The sequence below is a fragment of the Haemaphysalis longicornis genome, unplaced genomic scaffold (genome assembly GCF_048455015.1).
Source record: "Haemaphysalis longicornis isolate Haplotype H1 unplaced genomic scaffold, Haemaphysalis longicornis Haplotype H1 scaffold_3, whole genome shotgun sequence".
Lineage (NCBI taxonomy): Eukaryota > Metazoa > Arthropoda > Arachnida > Ixodida > Ixodidae > Haemaphysalis > Haemaphysalis longicornis.
The window spans coordinates 93,487,462-93,501,337 of NW_027526335.1; the positions used below are offsets into that span (position 1 = coordinate 93,487,462).

The 13,876-nt window shown below is 51.3% G+C and overlaps 1 protein-coding gene across 2 annotated transcripts in view; it reads left to right on the plus strand.

Moving 5' to 3' along the window:
• The window catches only part of LOC144174883 (cholecystokinin receptor type A-like), a 229,340-nt gene that overhangs the window by 31,361 nt on the left and 184,103 nt on the right, over positions 1–13,876 (plus strand). The window lies entirely within an intron of this gene.

Here is a 13,876-nt window from a genome sequence, read left to right on the forward strand (position 1 = left end):
TCCTCACGCATGCGAAGCACGTTTCTCCAGGAGCCACGCTAAACGGCTATCAAGCGGCTCCGGCGCACCGTCAGACTTGTCTATTGCACAACGGAGGGGCACAGCTGGGCACGCGCCGGCGCTAGTGCGCCTGCCGCGACTATCACGTCACTCCTCTAGAATGCGCAAACCGGCGAATGTGCAGACCCAAAATACTCCAACTGGGTCCAATCCAATCCAACCCAACACAATCCAAACCAATCCAAACCAATCCAAACCAATCCAAACCAATCCAATCCAATCCAATGTCCCTCACGCTTGCGCAGCACCGCCCTTCAAGGTCCACGCGAAACTGCTCAACCTCGGCCAGTGTAGCTTACGCTACAAAAAAAATTACACCATCTTCCCGTAGGGGAACCCTGAGTATGCAAAGCAGCCATGGGTCGATTCAAGTGCCCATTAGTTTTCTGTTTGTCGTTGAGCCCATGGCTGTTTCGCATACAACTCAGGGTTCCCCTACGGGAAGATGGTGTAATTTTATTAGATGCGACGGGGCGATGTTCCTACCTTGTCGTTGTTGCGCCGTCTACACCCCCACTGCGCATGCTCGGCTTGCTGAACTAGCCCACTCCCAGGCCTTGCCGGTGTCTTCCTGGGCCGGGACGAGACGAGCACGCTTCCCCTTAAAGGGCTCCTGGAACGGCAGTGTTGCCGGTGTCTTCCTGGGCCGGCGGATGGATGGACGACGGACGACGGATGACGGACGACGGAGCTGAGAGCAAGAGATGCTTTGCATCTAAAAGTTTTTTTTTTTTTTTGCCACTTGATAGGCAGACTTTTCCCCTTGGCAGGCGCAATGTCATTTCTCGAATGAAAAGACAACGCTAAGTACGCACGAGGCCGCGTCTCACACATCAGAAACGCAATATCGTCGGTAGGAAATGATAGCTTAGTGCTAGTGAAACCACTTGGGGCTTTCGTTTTGGAGTCATTTTTTTGTTACCGTCAATCTTTGAGAAATGACACCGCTTCATACAATATTTTTTCTAGTTTTCGGTCCCTGAAAATGTCATATTAATTTCGAATGTATAAAATGCACACACTTTTCTTGTATCGAAAACCAACCTTATTTGCAGTTGGTTCAATTTATGTTTTAGTTGAAGGGGCTACGATTTAACGTTTGAGGGGGTTTTGTTTCGTGGGGCGTCACAGCCGCCGATCGTTACAATATCACACCGGGGATACTGCCGACGTATATACGTCGCCAGTGCTCTGAGCGCCTTCGATCGCTCTCGAACATACCCAGAATTCCCGCTTGCGCCGTGAGCATCTTCCCGGCTGCTGTGAAGCTCCAAACCGGACATTTAGAAAAATGCGCTACGCGCCTCAGCAGATTGCCTACATCCATTTTAGGTTTTGGGCCCCTTCGCGCATCCTGAAAAATCTCCCAACCAAGCACTGAAAATTGGGCGCGCTCATTTTGATTGGGCTTTCAAGTTACCATGAACTCCGGTTTCATCGCCTCTTGTGCTCGAGTCTCTGCGGCCGCCCTAACGTTTACGAGGCAATACTTCGGAAAGAGTCTTTAGGGAGACGGTGGAAAGCGGTGACGGGGGAGCTTTTAGTGACGTATATATTACGTTGCTGCCAAAAAGTTGTGGGGCTCCCAATTTTTGCAAACGTGACGGGAATTCGTATAAGTCCACGCGAAGTTCAAAGGCAGCCGCTGACATGACTTTTGCGTTGAAAAAAAAGAACCCGTGGAAATGAAAGCTTTCAACAAAAAGTTCGATAACCTTCGCGAGGTCAATAAAAAGACGCGAGACACGATTAAATCAAATAGAGGAAACTGGGAGTTAGTACTTCACCCCCCCCCCCCTCCCCAAGCGCCAATAACCTTTTTTTTTTTTAATTCGCCGTAAGTTCCCGGGCTGGCAACGCATTCGATACTGCAACGGCAGCGGCTGTGAAAAAAAATACTTAACGGGAAAGTTTACGATCATATTGCTACCAAAAGGCCCAGTATCACTTTATCGCGCAGTCCCTTCGTGCCTGCTGGAGGCAATTTGCGGTAGTAATGCAGCGCCGTGTTGTGCGCCTTGGTTCACGAATCACGTCTCTTTTCACAATTTCGAGGCGTGTCATGCCTCAACAATACTGCGCTTGCGTCTGCGCGTTTCTGTATTCTTTACATGTGTGTGCGTGCGTGCATGCGTTCGTGCGTGTGTGCATGTGCGCGTGTGTGCGTGTGTGTGCGCGCGCGTGTGTGTTTGTGTGTGTGTGCACGTGCGCGTGTGTGTGCGCATGTGTGTGCGCGTGTGCGTGTGCGTGTGTGCGTGTGTAATTTAAAAAAAATGTGTTGACGTTTTCCGCCTTTTTTACAGTGCATCATTTCCGTTAAACTTTCGTCGCTATAATAAAGCCCATCTACGTAATTACCTCACTTCATTTGCGCATCGCGTCCCAAAGCATGCGTGTATCTAAAGAATTTCGATGTGATGAAAATATGCAGAATTGACCCTCCCTGTGAAGACATAGCCAGCATATACCTAACAAATTTCTATAACTAATGCACTTTAATTGAAACGCAGCTACGCCATAGGAGAGTACACCAACTCTGCCGGAAGTAAATGTACTCCGTTTTAAGGTAAATAATTTTCCCTAGAGTAAATTTGTGCACGCAGAGTGCTTTTATATTAGAATGGAGTCCATATGTTACTAGTAATTATTGTAGAGGCAGGGACTATATTCGAAACAAAACGGACATCATTGTCGATTAAAGTAAACAACTTGTTATAGAGCGCAACCCTATAGCCATGGGATTGTAACATACTCTTTTTGCGCGCAGCTCTTTGGCGCCCGCTACAGCGGTTTCGCGGCGGCGGCGGCGGTGACGGCGTACGCGTAATAGAGTGACAGAACGAGGCTCCCCAGGCAGAAAGAAAACGGGGGAGCAGCGTCTGGTGAGGGGGAGGGCGGCACGCGCTGCTAAGGTGTCATCCCCCGGCGCGTAGCCACGGCTCAGTATGTCTCATTGCCTCCCCCTCACACTTTCGCCATGTGTTATCATCAAGGAGGGGGCGCTCTCCTCACACTGTCGCCAGGCTCTCCCTTGCGTTTGTGGCTCATTCGAGCCACGCGACATTTGCGCGGTAGGTTCAAACACGATTTGCAACAACATGCTCAGCGGCAGCGAAGCGCTGCGAGATAACGGCGGAGTAGTCCGAACCACCGTGCGTTCGCTGATCGCTCGATCACCTCCTGAGACGCAGCAGATACTCTTCGTGACCGAGAGACTGCACGCGCAGCGCAGAAATATCGCATTAGGGAGTATAATAATCGTCATGGGATTTTTTAAATGGGAGTATTGTCTTAAACGCCATGTTCCGTGGGTTTATTTGCCGTTTAGTTGAGTTTAACGTTACCCCCGCTAGCGCAGAAAATTATAGGTGGTGCACTCATTGCATTTTCTTACCTTGTGATGGAAGAGGTACGTTAGGAGCACTTTTTCTGCCCGCTGAAAGTAGGAGTGGTGCCTTGGGTATTGTTTTCCTCTATTTTAATGTTTTAGGCGGCTGCGTCATGTAGACTTGCAGCTTTTTTAGTTCATTCTGGGGACGTACACGTGTTTTTACTTTCTTCCAGGCACATCCTAGTTATAGAACATTCGGAGCTTGCATTTTTAACATCCTGGAGCTATTGAATGACTATAAAGTTCTGAGGACGATCATGCGAAGTTGACGCGACGTATAGTGCATACTGAAACCGCTGAGGTGCAATGAACCAATATTGATTCCGTTTGTGGTATGACACGGTAAATGATTTCGCTGTAGCTAAACGTCGCGTATTGCTTTACGACTGGGCCTTTTGTAGTCGAGCGGCGCAGTCAATAACGCGCTCGATCTCTAGCACACCTCGTCACTGTCGCAAGAACTGCTAAACTCGGCCGAAACTGCTGAATGTTTCTGCTGGGAGTGACACCTGCAAGCTATCGTTACATGCACCTGGAAGGGATTTAATTCTCGCTACTTCGTGTTGTCACGTCCGGCTTCAAGAAAGTCGTGTGCAGTGCGTAAGAGCCCCCAGAGATGTGCCACTGCTGATATAACAATTGACGAAAATAAGGCACGGTAAACATAGAGGTAATGGAATGAAATGAGAGCTAGTTGTGATAATTTGCAACCCACGTACCGCTTCCTTCTTAACATAAGTGAAATATTGAGATGTAATTTTAAAGTTATGGCGAGCATTGGTGCCTGCATTCGTGCTTAGAGTAAATAATTGGGGATTATGGGTTGCGCATTTCTTGTAGAAGTTCCGGAACCGGCCTTTCCAACATCGTGCAAATGGTCGATTGAAGGTGCCTGCATCCTGCACCTAAAACAACAGAGAAGGAGCTTCTGAGTTCCGAAAAAAAAAAGTAGTTGTCGCGTGGGAGGAAGAGGAGGAAAAAAAAAACGTTTAATGAAGCCCATATGAAAAATGGAAGTTGGTGGCATCTTCTCATTCCAGAAGGCCGGGGGTTAAAGCCACTTCTCGGGCCCGATTACAACATTTATTTACAAAAAGAAGTTTCTTTGGAAAAGTAACAGAACATATACAGTACGCGGACTCTCACAAAAGCAGTTAGTGTGAAAGGCCGAGAATATATACCTCCAGGCCACGACAACGAACTGTGAGCTGTTATTACCTCCACCTCAAGGCAATGTGAGTCATCTTCAAAGCGAGCCACTATAGAGGTATTTCGGTGAACTGATAACGCTACATTGTAGCACTGTTTGAGGGACGGAGTACTGCAGTTAGTTCAGGTATGAGTGGGCTTTGTCACAATGTTAGCCATGTTAGCCGCGCGGTTGTTTCAGCCACAAAACATTTTTCATTTCTATACAAAGCCATGTTGACTCACTGGGACTGGCCCTACATTAAATTCGCCATAAAGGGGACTGACCAATTCCCTGTGACGTAATGCACCGTGCCATGCGAAAGTATGCGTTGCCCGAGAGAATCGCCACTTGCAACACAGCGAAGTTTTCGCTGACGCCCCAATCATACATGACCCTGTAATATGTAGGGCATGTTGAGTATGTATCCGAGGACGCCAGGTGGCGTTCGCTGAGATCGGACACGTTCTACACCGCTCTGTCTTTCTCGCCCTGTGTGTTTACCGCAGGCACCCTGCCTGTTATGAACTGTTGTAATCGGTGACCAACCACCCCTGGCGCCGACTCATAAGGTTCGTCGTCCCCTGCATCCTCCTGCCGCTTCTCACGGCCGCTCGCCTTCTTCGGTCAAGCAAGTAGGCCTAGCACGCCGACAAGAACGGCGGCGGCAGCGCGCTGCCGCTGCGCTGCTGCCCCGCACGTGGACCCAGCGGAGCAGTCAAGGCAGCTCCATCGTAGCGTCGAGCGCCCCTCTGCCGCCGCGTAGCCAGCCCTGCCATGGCAACGATTTGAAAATGGACACATCAGAACCGCAAGTAAGTTCAGCTCCGGTCCCACCATCCAACGCTGTTAAAAGGCCGCCCGGGTCTACAAGCACAGCGGAAAATGCAAAGCAGGACCAGACAAAACGATCCCGCCCGTCGCCTTTATCAACAACAGCTGCAATGCCACCTGAGGCATCATCGTATAAGGTGGTCATCAAGTCCCGCGCTAACTTCGACATGTCTACAGTGCCCAGTCGGTTTATTCAAGCTGCAGTGGCCACATGCCTGAACGTCCCAGGTTTCCGTGGGTTTGCCGTGCACAAGCCCACTAATACGATTTCAGTGTGGGTTCCCTCCTTGGATTTGGCCACCAAGCTCCAGACCTTGAACAACATACAGGTCTCGCAGACAGACAGTGTACAGGTCCAGGCATACTTGGCCGCTGGAACTGACTTGAAGCGCTACGTGATATCAGGCGTAGACTATGGTGAGACACCTGAACAGCTTCGTCAGGAGCTCTCCTGCTCCACTCACGAAGTAGTTGCCGTCCGGTATATGGGCACAAGTCGCACCTGTCTCGTCACCCTGCGAGGTCCGCCTTCTCCTCCAGACCGTATAGTGTACTATGGATGCATATTGCGCCCTCGGCCATTCAAGCCATCTGTGGTATACTGCTACTCGTGCTACAGGCAGGGGCACATGAAATCCTCCTGCCCTTATCCACCAAAAGAAAACCCTGAGGAGGCCACAACGTCGCAGACTTTTCGATGCGGCCTCTGCAAATCGAACGACCACGACATCACTTCCCGGAAGTGCCCTACTAAGCTGGAGGCCAACAAGAAAGTCCGCGAGCGCCGCTTGAAACGAAGTGAAAGGCATGCCGAAGCCCCAGTGCTCGAAAAGGTGCCGATTTACAACCGATACGCTGCTTTGACACCTTTAGAGGAGGACTTCCCCGAAGCAGAACCTGAACCGTCAACAATGATGACGTACAGTTCGGCAGTCAAGGTGCCACGTGCCAGACGTCGACGTTCGCCACCTGTGCAAGAGCAGCTACCACTTACTGATTTAGATGAAGATTCCGAAATTGAAAGCAGGCTGGATACACTGGAAAAAGAAATTCAGCGGCTCAAAGAACGTCGTGCAATGCTTCAGCGCCGGCGTGCGAGTACCCGCCTTACGGACACCCAAACCGCGAACGTCTCTGTTCCTCCAGGTAATCAAGGGTGTACATCGAACACCATGTCTCCACGTGAACTGTTGTGTTTTGTCGTGCAACAACTCCAGACTCTCACCTCGGTTTTAATGGGTAACCTCCGCCAATGATGGTACCTGTTAATTCGGGCTCATCTGAGAGTATACTGCAGTGGAACTGCAGGGGCATAACTGGAAAGGTCGGAGAACTTCGCCAACGCCTTCTGTGCGGGAAGCTACGTGCATGGGCACTACTACTTCAGGAAACTAATGGTCTCCCTTCCCTTTCTGGATTTGTGGCGTATTCGTCTCCATCCATCTTGGACCGCCGGAGTCTTAGGCCTAATGTTCCCCCAGGAAAGGTAGCCGTCTACGCCCGCTCCAGCTATCCTCAGACCCGCATCGACCTGGCGCGATGGTGCACACTATGGCAAGAGGTCGTCGCTGTACTCGTTCGCCTCCCTCACACGGACGTAATCATAGTGTCGTACTATGCTCGCCCCTACAGTGGCCGTGCAGCCAGACTGAGCCTTGGCTGGGTATCACATCTACGTCAACGGCATCCCGGCTGCCCAATTTTGGTCGCGGGGGATTTCAACGCGCCCCACACTACATGGGGCTATGTCACCTCCAGTGCGCGTGGTAAATGTGTGTATGACACTTTTGTGGACGCCCAGTTTGTGCTACTAAATGACGTTTCAGTGCCCACACGTCGGTGTGAACGTCCACGCGATACTCCTCGCTCGCCTGACTTAGCTTGGTGGTTAGGAAGCGGCGCAGTGACGTGGATGTGTGAACCAGACTGCTGGGGCAGCGATCACCATCCGGTTCATCTCGGCCTTTCTCCCGGTCGTAGGGATCGCCTTCGAAGACTGTGTCGGGTGGTGGACTGGGACGTCTATCGATCGGCGTCAGCTACGATGGTTTCCGGCCCCTTACCTGACCCGTGTCCCAGGCTCCGTGCGGCTTTGGATGCAGCAACCCGCACTACCTGGGTGGAGGAATCCCGGCCGGCTCCAGACCTGCAGCTCTGCCGTCTGTGGGCCGCCCGCCGCCAAGCTGAACTTGCTTCAGTGAGGAACCCAACGTCAATCGACGCTCGGCTGAAGCTTCAATGCCTCACAGCAGCAGCACGTCGACATGAACGACGACTGACGCGCGGCCGCTGGCTAGACTGGTGCGCTTCGCTTGGCCCTTCGTCGTCGAATTCTTCAGTCTGGCGAACATTTCGAGCTATGGAACGCGGTCAACGCCCTCCAGATCCAGCGGCTAGTGCACTTCTAGCATCTGGGCAAGACCCGTCCACTTTCGCCTATACAGCCGCAAGTAGCTTCTTCCCCGCTTTTGACGTCCAGTCAGCTCCCTTTACTGTGCAAAACAACTTGCCGAATGGAGCCGGTTCGTTGCCTACGAGTGGAGACATAGCAGGGATTGAAGCTCCTTTCACAATGGCGGAACTCTTGGCCGCCATCGACCATGCCAAGCCCAGAACAGCACCGGGACCGGATGGCGTTCCTTACGAGCTCTTCAAGAACACTGAAGGTACCACCCTCGATGTATTACTTGAGGCTATAAACACAGCTTGGACTACAGCCATCATTCCGGATTCGTGGTGCCACGCGGAAATTGTTGCAATTCCGAAGCAAGGCAAGACCCCAGACCAAATTTCTAACCTTCGGCCAATATCTCTTACATCGACGATATGCAAGCTGATGGAACGCATGCTAGCGACACGCCTTTCGTGGTGGCTGGAGCGATATTCGTGGTACCACCCTGGTCAAATTGGATTCAGGCCACAATTGGGTGTTGAAGATGGACTCGAGCATTTCTCCTCTATGGTCCTTATAGGAGGTCGCTCTCGTCGGATTCGAACTGTCCTGGCAATGGATATCAAGAAAGCATACGACAACGTCAGCCGCGAAGCTATTGTTGCGATCCTTGAGTGGCTCAAACTTCCAAGTCGTGTATGCACATTTGTGAACGCCTTTTTACGGAACCGCACCTTCTCTGTTCGCTTGGCCGGCAAAGCTACAGGCCATTTCACCTCGTATCGAGGGGTTCCACAGGGCTCAGTGCTGGCGCCAATATTATTTAATATCGCCTTGCTTCCTTTAGCCTGGCAATTGGCGGGAATTCCGGACGCAAAGTACATAATGTACGCCGATGACATTACTGTATGGTCTGTGCACCCTGAAATCGATGTACAAGAAAGAGCACTACAAATGGCGTTAGACACAACCAACTCCTGGTGCGCCAAGGTAGGGCTTGAACTTTCAAAAGAAAAAACGGCATATATGTCAGTGGCTAATAACAACGGGCGCCGCCGACTTGGGAACCGACCTGTCCGGTTGTTTATTGATCAGCAACCACTACAAGAAGTTTTAAGTCTACGGGTGCTTGGCCTCGACGTTGCCTCGTCAGGATCTGCGGCTCCATGGGTGAAGGGGGCAAAGGAGAGTGCTGCACGCACAATCCACCTGATACGCAGAATAGCAACAAAGGCTGGCGGGTCGCGAACTAGAATTGCTCGCCTCCTTGTGCAGTCTATTTTACAACCCCGACTCGTGTACCAGGCCCAGTTCCACCATCTTACGATGAGGGACTGGGATCGCCTCGAAGCAATTAACCGAGATGCCATGCGGGCTGTTACTGGTCTGCCCCGAATGACCCCGGTTCCAACTCTACAGGCCGAGGCCCAGCTCAACACTATCGATGAGCTGGTACATCAACGCCGTTCTGCCCGCACCTGTAAGCTCTCGAACATCGGTGCAGCTGCTGCACTAGCCCATTACATGGGCTTTGTTGTAGCAGATACAACTGTGAAAGGGTCGGAACTCCCTCCATGGCTGCGAGTACAGCTGACAAAAAACAAACCCATCGGTCGTCTCCGTCGCCCAGTCCCTCGCAAGGCCACGGCACAGGTCTCTGATCTTCATTGTACAGACACCGACGCAATCATTGCGTATGTAGATGCCAGCGCTAAAAATGGCATGGTACACACCGCACTGGTGTGTCCCCAGCTACCGGAGGTTGACCAAACCTGTTCATATGCCGCCAATCCACTGCCACCCGTGTATCTTACTGAATTAGCTGCAATACATGATGGACTGGTCTCATTACTACCTTTTGTCCGGGCGGGGCCGTACTCACGACTAATCATACGGACTGACTCTACGCAAGCCATACATGACATTCGTCGCGTGGCACAATCGACATCCTTTTCCGATGCCATTCATCGCTTGGCAAGAAGCACGGCGCTGCAGATACGCATCGAATGGGTGCCCCGCTCATCTGTGCCTGGCAATACGGAGGCAGACTCAGCTAGCCACCCGAGCACAGTCATGCGGCCACTACTACCTTTCCCCGAAGACGCTCGCGGGCACCTGGAACGACGAAAGGAAAATCTTCGGCGCACCACACGAGCACTCATACCACCGTGTGGTTCAAACCTCCCTGGCGACTTAACTCGCCGAGAGGAGGTTGCGCTGCGGAGATTACGCGTTGGGGTGGCCCTTACGCCGTCCGTGACTGCCTCCTGGCCATCGGAATACCGCGGCCCATACGGATCCACCTGTCCATTCTGCACCACTGCCATTGGGGACGTGAATGTGCAGCACCTGCTCTGGGCCTGCCCGGGATTGCATCAAGTTCGCCTGCGGCACCTTCGTGCAACCGGTCTCCACCCTGGCCGCCCTCCTGACCTGCAACGCTGGGTGCATGGACCGTGTCACCGACAACTCCTGAACTTTATACACGAAACTAACTTGTTCGTGTTTCTGTAAACGCCTACATCTATTATGCCGCAGGGCAAACTTTCGAATTAAAAAAAAAAAAAAAAAAAGTATGTATCCCACCTCGTTTTTCCACGCAGGTACAGTTGACCTTTGGCCAGTCTTGCTTTGACAAAGACTACGACAAGACAGGTGGCTGTCATATCAGTATGCGCCGTAGCCGCGAGAAAACGCATAAAACGATCCTATTGCCGGTATTGAATAGCGTGGAATGCACGCAGGCAACCGTGAGAATGCGCCGCCATATCTGTGGCCAAGCGTCTGTTGCCAAGGCGACGTTGTGCGCCCGGCCCTCAGATCAGGCACCCCTCTTCTCCTCCATGCCTTCATGGCGGCCAGGCAGGCCGCGCGCCGCGAGTGACCTTGGGTTCCCGTGCAAGGCGTGTGCGAGTGATTCGATAGTCAGTTTTGCCGCGATAGCGTTGGTTACGCGAAAAGTCATGATTCCGCTCATGAGTGTGACAACCTTATCTGCAGTACAAACCCCAGCCTCCGCGCACACCTACGAGCGAGCGCGAGTCGGTCGTGGCACAAAGGTTGCAACGTGAGCGCAGTGGTCCGTTTGACAGCAGGAACTGCATCATTACCAAACTGTTGCCCTCTGAACGCAAAGTAATACCTCGACGTCAAGAGCTGTTGAGTGCAGCCCAGTACGATCTACCTATCGCCAGACGCGTATGAAGTAGCCGCCGCAGATCGGCTGATTGCCAGCCGCAGCGTTCTAACGTCAGACGTGCGTTGTTTTGCTGGGTGTGAAACATTTAGCGCACGAGAAATCCAGCGCTAAATCGATGTACGCGTGAACCATTTCTCTAAAGAAATTATTCGGTTTTTGTACTCAACAACGTATTAGAGGGCACCTACCAGACATAAAGTCGTGGATGCGGTGCGCGTGTACTTGCGGCGACATCCGCGGCGCAGCCAAATGCAGCGTCGGACTTATGCTGCTTATACGCGCCGTTCGAAGCCGCGGTTTCATCTTCCGTGGATTCGAAACGCTCGAGGGTAGGTAGAGCGCCACCACTCAATGTGAGTGCAAATAATATTATATCTGTTGACGCCACTACCGATAATCGGGCTGAAACGCAGCAGACGATGTGCGCTGGTGTTTTTTTTTTCTTCGAGAGGCGGGCGCAAAGCGCATGCGCTGGCACGGTGGCCACCGACATGGCAGTTTTCAGTGTTGCCAGGCAGAGAAATCGCCCGCTAAACTTTTCATTGAATACCGCCTATAAAAGGTTGCTGTAAACGAAATTTAAGTGGAACGTCCGTGGAACAACATGATGAGTGTAGAGTTAATCAGTGCACATTGACGACGCCCTCGCGTTTTCCTAGCGGCCTTGCGTAAAGGATATTAAGCAAGCGCCATGCAAATTCTGCGAGAGGGCGCGGAAGTCATATTATGGTAGACTGATAGGTGTCCAGCCAGGTGAACGTTTCCTGTAGGACTAGCCGAAACATGCAGGCAGCCGGCGATGCGGTTGGCTGGGGCCCCACAGAAGCCAGACTGCAGAGTGGCGGGGATAATCTACCGTCACCACAGCATGTGGTGACGGGCGACGCAACTGCGGTGCCGGAGAGGGCCGTACTCAGCGGGAAACGCCAGGGCTGCAAGGTCAATGACGGCACAGCGCGAGCGAAAGCACGTGCTGCCGCCAGAGCCTGAACCTGTTTGTCGGTGAACAACGTGACGGCGAAGGTCACCACAAAGCGGTGGTGCGGCGTCAAAATGTGCACTTACCCCTTGTACGTTTGCAGCGTTTGGTTCAGCTAAGCTAGTTTTAGGGGAAGGCGAAAAATGTCCGCTAACGCATATGATGAGTACACCCTGCATTATCTTGCGCGCGCACATCCAGCCAACACGGCCCTGCGCGTTCCGTGACCCCCGAGTGAGTGTCCGAGGAAACTGGCCATCTTTAAGGCCACCGTAAGTACTCTCCAGGGTCACTGGCTCAAAAAGTGCCGTTATGGGTAATGGGGCTCGTGCATGTTTTAACGCGCAAGTATTATTTGCTGAGTACTTCCCAGCACTAACCGTGTAATGTCGTTGAATAACGGTTATTGGAACCGAAAAAAAAAAAAAAATAACACGAAAGAAATATGGCGGCGATCTCCCTAGTCCGAAAAGCCGCAGGCCGTATACCCGCTGCATCTGCACAAACGAAATTTACGGTGAAGTCAGGCCTGTTAATCATTGTAATAATGCAATTGGCGAATTCAGGTAAAAGGTAATTTTAAATATCCAAAAATACCAACTAAAAAGATCTAAAAACTGTCAAAAAGGAACTATATAATGAAACCCAAAATATCCGCCTTATGCACCATCCTCGCACTATTCAAATAAAAACAAAGAAATTCCCCCAAAACGGGCGGAAACAAAATGAAGTTGTGGAAAAGCAACAGCGCCACGCAAAGCCCTCCATCTGCACAAAAATACCCAATTGGCGAAGTTAACCACACTCGATCGTTATAGAAGTAAAAAAAATGTTAACAAACCAAGGATGCACAAGTAAAGCAATGTGAAAAAAACTGAACTAACAAAATAAAAAAAATCCAATCTTATACACCACCGTCGCACGAGTAAGAAAAATCCTTAAAAAACCGATACATAAAATAACAAATTGTGAGAAAGAATAATTGATAATAATAACACATTTAACTGTTATAATACTGTAATTCTATATCATTGGTAAAAAACCCCAAAACAGCTGACAATTACTGTGCTCCCTAATGCGAAATTTGTGCACACCGCGAACTGCAGTCCTCTCGGTCACGGCGCGTATCTGCTGTGCCTCAAAAAGTGATCGCGTGATCAGCGAATGCATGGCGGCGCAGGCTACTCTGCCGATATCTCGCAGCGCTTCGCTGCCGCCGAGCATGTTGTTGCAAATCGTATTTCAACCTCCCGCGCAAATGTCCTGGTTCGGATGAGCCACAAATAGAGCAGGAGCGTCTAGAGAAAGTCGGAAGGGAGGGCGCTCCCCGGTGGCGACGCATGGCGAAAGTGTGAGGTAAGGTCGCTACGGCTCATGCCTAATAAGCGTAGCGACGCGCTGGGAGATGACGCCATAGCAGCGCGTGCCGCCCTCCCCCTCCCCCTCACACTTTAGCCAGCGCTCCTCCGTTTTCTTTCTGCCTGGGTGTCTCGTTCATTCGCTCGGTTACGCGGACATCGTCTTAGCCGCCGCCGCCGCCGCCGTCACCACCAAACTCCTGTACCGGGTGCCAAAGTGCTGTACACTAAAACGTAACCTAACGAAACGCAAAGTCGCCCAATGTAGCCCAATGTAGCCGAACGCAAAATAAAACGATCAGAAATATCCTGATTTAGGAATTTATAATTAAATCTGGCTATAAAAACGCAATAAATATGGACGGGGTAAGAATGCTTTCGCATTAATAGATAATTCTAGGAAGTTAAGCCGAACAATTCTTTAACAGCACATATGACGCAAGAGATGTCAATGATATCACGGCCGGTAGTCAT